At 37.7% G+C, this 8,686-nt stretch overlaps 1 pseudogene; it reads right to left on the bottom strand.

The window, feature by feature from the left end:
* Positions 1-2,550: 2,550 nt before the first annotated feature.
* The window catches only part of LOC107752035 (probable E3 ubiquitin-protein ligase MID2), a 91,123-nt pseudogene continuing 84,987 nt past the window's right edge, over positions 2,551-8,686 (bottom strand).

Here is an 8,686-nt window from a genome sequence, read left to right as displayed (position 1 = left end):
GTGGTTCTGCTTTAATGACCACATCATATGATCTTGTAGTGGCCCCAAAAAGTATTTGTACACTAAAGTCACACTTACTGCATGAATTACGTTGCATTCGATGACAAAGTATCAAAAAGCGCAAACAAATGATGCTAGAAATTTTCTCACACTAAACTTCATTTTAAGCTTGGTATCTAGCTTTGTTTTAAGACAATCTTCAGGCAGTGACTATTCCGGATTCATTTGAAAATGCATCTTTTTCTCAGCATTTTGGACACTTTTTTTTTTTTTTTACACACTGGTGGAACTGAACTTTTTGAAGAGGCTCTCACAAGTGGATACATTTGAAATCGGTGTTTTCGCGTTGTAGCGTTGACTGTGAAAATAGAGGTATTTCAAAATGATGATTGCCTGTTATGAGCTGTTCACTTTGACAGCATTGTTAAAGATTTACTTTGTATGTGTATAGTCTTCATATAACATTTCTGCAAAGATGACAGAATATTTACTCACAACTGTTGTCCTGCAGCAAAAGAGGATGGCATGCGCCTTTTAGACCATAAATGGAATGTTGATTTGAGTGCGACTAGGAATGATATTTTGCTAATAAAATGACTGTTTCAGAAGAATAGCATGAGAAGTTTATTAAAATTCTTATCCTGTAATGGTCATACATAAATGTATCAATGGAAAAGAAAAGTGCACAAAGTCTACCTTTAGTGCGACTGCAGTCGTCCCAGTACTCACACTTGATGTCTTTTTACTTTACCACTTGTCTACTTACATGATGTATTCCAAGTGTTCAAGTGGACAGAAAGTTTTTACAAAGCTTTATTTACACATTTTGATGTTTAAAGGGGTCATATGATGTGATTTCAATTTTTCCTTTCTCTTTGGAGTGTTACAAGCTCTTGGTGGATAAAGAAGATCTGTAAAGTTGCAAAGACTAAAGTCTCAAATCCAAAGAGATATTCTTTATAAAAGTTAAGAGTCAACCACGCGTCTCACGCTTGAGGTATTCGGCCAATCACAACGCACTGAATAGCTGGCAATCACAGCACACCTCGCTTTTTCAGATCGAGGAGCTTTGTAAAAATCGCCGCATTTCAGAAAGGCGGGGCATAGAGGAAAAACAATAATGTACAGTTTGTGGAAAATAATGTTTTTTGAACCTTAAACCGCATAAACACATTTCATTACACCAACTACACAAAATAATGTTCTTTTTAGCAGCATCATATGAACCCTTTAATACTTTGCACATCAAAATAAATTCCAAAATGTCTGTTCAGTATGTAACAGAGGACACAATTTAGTAATTGTGGTACTTCTAATTAATTGATAAAAAGCAGTTGCAAACATTTTATAGTTTTCCTTGACATCTTTCTATTTGGGGCACATGACTTCCTTAACATAATTAATGATGGGATATGCTTAGTGTCAAATACTGTTCCTAAGCAATTATAGAGTGTGAGTGCATTAAACTTTAAAATTTTTATTTTCTGACCTGAGGCAGTCTTACACTACTTCCAGTTTGCATGCACGCACTCTCAAGTCGACAAGACAGTAAATGTGTGGGAATTGGGACAGACCCTTAATCTTGAAAGTGTACAATGGATTTGTGGTCTCTATATTGCCTTCTGAGGTTAAAACATAAGACTACACTCTAAAAAATGCTGGGTTATAAAGGGACAAACCCAGCTATTGGGTTGTTTTGACCCAGTGGTTGGGTTGTTTTAAGTCAAAATAACCCAACCTCTGGGTCAAAACAACCCAATAGCTGGGTTTGTCCCTTTTTAACCCAGCGCTGGGTTAAAAAGGGACAAACCCAGCTATTGGGTTGTTTTGACCCAGTGGTTGGGTTGTTTTAAGTCAAAATAACCCAACCGCTGGGTCAAAACAACCCAATAGCTGGGTTTGTCCCTTTTTAACCCAGCGCTGGGTTATATTTAACCCAGCATTTTTTTAGAGTGTACAATTTAATTTACTTAAGCAGATATATCTGATGTTTTGAGGAATTTCCATGGTTACTTCAATGGTTGCCATTGGTAACCAAGACCTGCTGACAGTAAGATGAAAGTCCATAGTCAGTAAAAGGCATATATCCAAAAAAAAAAAAAAATTTTTTTCTTATGATGGGATTTTGTTGATTTTTACCCCCCAAAAATCTTCCACAGTGCATGTATAGAATTTAGAAACTTGAAATACCTTTTTGAAAGCATGCTTATTATTATTCATTTGTTGCTTATTGCAATGGTATTTAAACATACTTACTGTGTGACAGTATATGATTAAAGCTTATAACTTCAAAAGCTTGTTACGCTGACCTTTGTGTCATGTATCCTGAGTGTGGAACCCTCCCTTGTGCCAGATATAGCAGCTGAGGAACATAAGCAATGCCCTATTACATGACTGTGGGCACTGAGTGCCCTGCCAGTGCAGCAGGGCTCCTCCTAAGCGCTTTTGCTCAAAACCTTATGGACGTATTTATTTGGCATTACTAACCTCCTCCTACAAAACAATGTTCTGGAAAACAGGACAATGATGGAACAAAACACACATTTGGGATCAGACTTTTATTTGGACTCACATAAATAACAATAGCTCATATATATACTTTTTTTGTATATTATACATTTTTTATATAATATATATTTCCTCCTATGATTTACATTCTTTTTTGCCAAGTTATATCTATTGAAACAGAAGCATTATGCTGATGAACACACAGCTGCTTGAGCACATAATAAAGACAGAAATATCAAAGAAGAGGATTCGGTTCTTTCATTTTTTTTTGTTCAGAAATGTAAAAACGATTGTTTGAAAACAGCAATGTAATTAGTTCATCAGTCTTAAATGCAAAGAAAAGCACAGCTAACTGGAAACCTGATATGCCATAATATCTTTCCTGGACATTTCTCATAAAAATGTTTATATAAAACAGCAGAGAATATCACAGGAAATACTTCAAGCTGGGCCAGATCATCATGCAGTGACCCAGTGAATCGCACTTGAACAAATAGATCATGTAGATCAAACTAGATCAGAGATTGACTTGTGAGTTCTGCTTTCAAGCTCCTCACTTTTACCTCTTAAACACCTGAAAATGCATGAATATAGTGACCTGAAATGAGAAAATCTCAAAACAATTCCTCAAGATTTGCCTATGGATATCACTAATGATCAATGGAAAGACGTTCTGCAATACATCTGGCTCTTTTTAGCATGCAGAGTTGCACTCAAGACTGTCAGAATGTGAGACCAAGACACATGACAGCGGCTGCTGCATTGACAGCGACAACAGAACTGACAACAGTGCGACTGAATGAACTGAGACGGAGGGACAGCGCAGTAGTGGACATCTCAGGGTTTCTTCATACAGGAAACACACTGACAATCATTTGACATTGCTGTGTCACACTTCACCCATACTGGTTGCACTTTCAGCAGTGTAGAACTCTCCAAAAAAGCTCCATCAGTCAAAAAAGTGTCTCATTATGGCATTCAGATATATATTTATTGCCCAACACCAAGACAAATTGGATCAAAGACCAAAATTATCAAGTGGAAATAGTTTTGAGACTCAAGAACTTCATGCAATTGGCCAGAAATCATTATAAAGTTCATTATTGCTCTACTACACCATTAATGTATCATTCAGTCACAGATTAAACAGATTAAACTAAACAACTCACGAGTCCATGTTCATGGTGGAAAAAACAGTCTGACGTCTGTGATTGAGAGGCTCTAGCATGTGACTTGACACTAGCTTCAAGTATATTGACCGATGCTGAGATAAAGGATGCCGGAAAAACTGTCAGAAGTGAGGTAAACCCAACCTGATCTCCTCAGAAAACATAACTATTTTACGAGGTGGTGATTCCATAAGCATAAAGGTCCTAACCTAACTGCCAATGATGGGGAGTAAGCAGAACGCATAAAAACGTACATAAGAGATTGTACAAATACATTTAAATTAGCCACCATTTCGCCAAACGTAAAATAGCTGCGGATTGCCACTAGAGTATGTTAAATAAAGTCATTTTGTGTCCTTATCCATCGCAAAGAACAATGCCATCAGTGCATGCAACTTGTTCTCAGTGAATCCCCTCTATATTTTTGTAGGGATGTTAAGCTCTCAAGATGTAACAGGAGGATTCACATACTTGCTGTGCTTGCAAAGAGGATGTAATGGAAAAATGCTATGTGCTTTCAATCAGGAGAACTAAAGCAATCATGTACATTCAGCAGAGCAAAGAGGAAACCCCACCGACACAAAGCAAAACCTGCAGCAGGACAGTGGCGTCAGTAGTACGAATACTTCCCAATCGGGATATTTACATTGTACCGAATGGATACAAACCATGTTTTGGAGAAGTATCTCAGGTTCAGCATGCATTTGCAAAGATCTCTTGCTACACACTTGATTTTTTTATTTTATTTTTGCCTGCACTAGCACAAGTGATTGTCTTTATCCCAAGACTGGGTGTCCTTATTTTAGCCCTGAACGTCACACTGCGGAAGATCGTGTAGGATTCAATACAGCCGTTAAGAAAATGAAACCACTACACTGGATTTGCTTTGGATGCACATTTGAATGTTAAACGGATGTTTTGTCAATCTTTCAAATAATTTTGAATGGATGGATCAGATAAATATGGACTATAGTCTTGAAATTCAGTTCTTGATGGCGTTTGAATGAGTGTCAATGGACGAACACCTCCACAGATGGGGTTTTGTGATACATTATATATCAACTATTAAAGATACATGTTAAAAACACCTGGGGAACTTGTGCCTCATGCTGTTCACTAAAAACAAAACCAGAAACTGAGAAACTGAGTGAGAACAAATCAGAGAGGAAATACATATCATGCCATCATCTTCAGACATATTTTAAACCAAAGAATCATCTTTTCTCCCTGAATATGAAAAGTGTGTTATAGACCCATCAGATTATAAATGTAACCCTTATTAGAAACACCAAATTGTCATCCTAACATAATCCACTACATTCAGTCCAAAAGGAAGTCCAACCCTGTCTCATGTTAGCAAGTCTTTTTTTTTAATCACTACAAATTCAACTCTAAAAAGTGCTTTTAGGGATACATTAAAACTGACAAAAGAGCAAATGTTTAGTCATAAATAATTTACAATTTCCCCCATTTCAGCTGTTTAAATCTGAGAGCTCTTAATCCACTCGCTAAACACTCAGAACTATCAGGAACAACTAAAGATCCAACTTCAGCCCAGTTATGAAAACCAGGAAAAGAAGAAGCGCAAGGGAACTTTCTGCAATAACTCCTATGATGCCTCAGTGGCAGCTCTTCACTCCAGACACATAGGGCGAATCCTGTTGGCGGCAGATGCCCTCTTGCTGCTCGCTACAGTCCACGAAATCAGGCACGGGCAGCCCTGACATGATCATCAATGACTTGTTCCAGATCATGAAGGTGGGAGCCACTGGAAGCAGGAAAGAAACGTCAAAAGTGTATATGTGCTGGGAGTTCATGGCGTCGTAGAAGGACAGGGCGTTGTTGTCGTAGTCCAGCAGCACCCCGACCCTGCGCAGCTGTAGCGACGCCTCCACGATCGACTCCTTGTTGTTGTGCCGCACCAGGAAATTGTTGTTGCAGCGTGAGAAAACCCAAGACGATGAGTTTTTACCGCTCCATTCGTTTTTGGGTGCTGACTTGTAAGCCACACCAAGAGCGTACCTGAAATAGATTTGAAATGTTGCCATTGGAAGCAGGTGAGATAAGACATGACCAAAGGACTGAAAAACGGTTTTTAACAACTTATTAGTTCATTACATAAGACGTTTTATTGAAAACTCAACTGAACTTGGCAGTCAGTGATCAGTAGCAATGTCCCAAACCAAAATGTCCCAAAATAATGACAAGCCATGAATATTACCAAATAACAACAAAAAAAAGGTTACATTTATAATAAAACAAGCATAATGTAAAAATTACACACACAATGTTCTCTTTTAACTGTGCATATCTCAGAAATCCGAATTTGTCAAGAGTAACATTGCATTAAGATCATGCACATTTTCCAATTATTGACATGTCTGTTAAATGTTTTACTGCATACTGTGTTTTTTAAGTGAAGCAACAAACCAATAAGAGTGATTACATTCAAAAACAAACCAAATATTGTCACCTGCAAAAAGCACCCAATAGTGTAGTTAGGAAGTCATGCTGTATACATATATATACAGCCAGCGCCACCCCATCCATCTCTCCCCAGTCCTCCCAGCAGAGTGTGTACCAGCCTGCACAGCAGGGCAGCACTTCTGTTCTTCAAGCTCCTGCCTCAGCCGCTAGCCTGAAAAGCCCCCCTGACCAGCCCACCTGGAATCCCTTTGGTGATGACAATTTCTCCAAACTTACAGCTGAGGACCTGCTCAACAAAGACTTCACCAAGTTAGCTGACGGTAACTTTACTTTCTCACAGACTACTGTATATGTTTAAATTGAAACAACTATATGTGTGTGTGTATATATATATATACATTTGAGCTTTTTGTTCAAATACCTTGTAATAAATAAAATAATAACAATTTTATGAATTATAAGGCATATAAATGGAATAGATTTAATGTCCATTCATACCAAGATGATAACTAGAACTACAAAATGTAAAAAAAAAATTCATAATATATATAATATTAGACAACTTATAATACTACTACTAATAATAAATAAACACACAATAATATATATTACTGTGTTTATATATAATGTATATAACCCCCTTTTCCCCCCAAATACCTTGTAATAAATAAAATAATAACAATTTTATGAATTATAAGGCATATAAATGGAATAGATTTAATGTCCATTCATACCAAGATGATAACTAGAACTACAAAATGTAAAAAAAAATTCATAAAATAAAGTCCACACCACACCAACAATGATAATGACACAGAGGAATGATATCTTTGGAATTAAATTTTTTTCCTCAGCTGATGAATGCTAAAAATACTGACAGCAAGTAAGAATCCATCTGATTTTAAGCATTTAAAGCATCAGGCGGCATACATGCAGCGTGCTTATAATAAACCAAATATTGGTGTGGGCACTAATATAGTTATCATTACAGATATCTTTTTATCTAATATTTAACATTCTTGATTTAAACGGTCCTTTATATCTTAAATGGACTTTATTTAATTTTGACACAACTACAGTCCTGCCAACACCCAGTTCTATCCAAATAGTGATGCAGGTCAGAAATATGCATAAAGTAATTAAAACAACAACAACAAAAAAAATCATTATGTATGAAAAATTTGTGTGCTGCACGCCCTTAGTGAATATCTCACATTTTTGTAGTGTGGAAAAGAGCAGCTTTGAAATTTTGATATTATTTTACTGGAATAAATTTCAAGCAACACAAGGGCTGGCAGGTAATGACATAATTTTTCTTAAAACAGAAAATGATCTATGGGGGAGTGTGACTCTCAATTGCCTATTATATACTTTTGACAACTGCCTATTAACATAGATCCAAGCCTGAAAATCTGAAATCACTTACCATGTGGAGGCTCCCAGTAAAACCTCCCAATAATGGCAGCCACTGTCGATGAAGACGTTGCCAGCGGCACCGTAGGATCCGGTTCCACTGAAGCGTTCTGGAGTGTGACTCTTCTTCAGGGAGCTTTCATCCTTCTCCATGGTCAGACAGTCATTGGAAAGGCGCAGCTTCTTGTGGGCTGTTTTGGGGTCCAGTTTGAAAGGCTGACCTGAGGAGCAGATAGGACAGAGATGGGTGAGATACAACAGAAATATGTAATATCAGCCAGTGAGGAATGAGTTTGGTGACCTGAGGAGAAACTCTCACTGGTCTGCTGGAATTTGTGCAATTTGTTAAATGTCAGATTGAGCTCTTCTGGTTAATTAGGAGATGAGCGGTTGTGATAAAAGGCACAGTGTGTATGTGTGTAAAAGTTAAAGACAGAGAGAACCAAATGCTAAATGAAGTCTGCTACGTATATGATTTGAGTTTTACATTTCGTCACCTTGGAATTATAAGGCTCTATCTGCATTCTGAGCAGTTTCGTGATATTGAGCTTCAAAGTTGTTGCATTCCATATAATGATATGGGGAACAAGTCTCTTTCATACATCAGTCCCAAAATGTACACAACTTAAAAAAAAAACCTTCACATAATGTAAGTAAGTTGTCACAGAATAAGAATGTGAATAACTCAATTTTGACAAAAATGGCAGACAGAACCTTATAATTCCAAGGTGAAGATTTCTTGAAAAGCAGAAGACCCCACAGACCCGATATTTAACTTTTGGCACGTCTAAATCTTCCCATCCCCAGCGTAATGACTGACAATGCAGGAAAACAATCAGCTGTGCTCTGTCCCTGCCCACAAACCAATCATCTCAACCAAGAGTGAGGTTTACTGTGCCCAGACATGAAAGGTTCTGGCAATGTGCTGCTGGAAGCCAATTACATTAACACGCTCTTGTCTTTGAACTGCTTAGCGCAGCCATTCTTAACACTCGTGCAGTCATGCCATTTTACAAGCATGTGTTTTGAGAGCACTGGGAAAAGCGATGCAGATGCACGCACACACGCACGCACGCACGCACACACTCTCACACACACACACACACACACTCACACACACAAACACGCACACTCTCTCACACACTCACTCACTCACACACACACACACT

Source organism: Sinocyclocheilus rhinocerous, unplaced genomic scaffold, assembly GCF_001515625.1.
Source record: "Sinocyclocheilus rhinocerous isolate Xijiao unplaced genomic scaffold, SAMN03320098_v1.1 scaffold662, whole genome shotgun sequence".
In the NCBI taxonomy this organism is placed as follows: Eukaryota; Metazoa; Chordata; class Actinopteri; order Cypriniformes; family Cyprinidae; genus Sinocyclocheilus; species Sinocyclocheilus rhinocerous.
The sequence above is the reverse complement of the archived record's forward strand: the minus strand, read 5'-3'. Positions and strand labels throughout refer to the sequence as shown.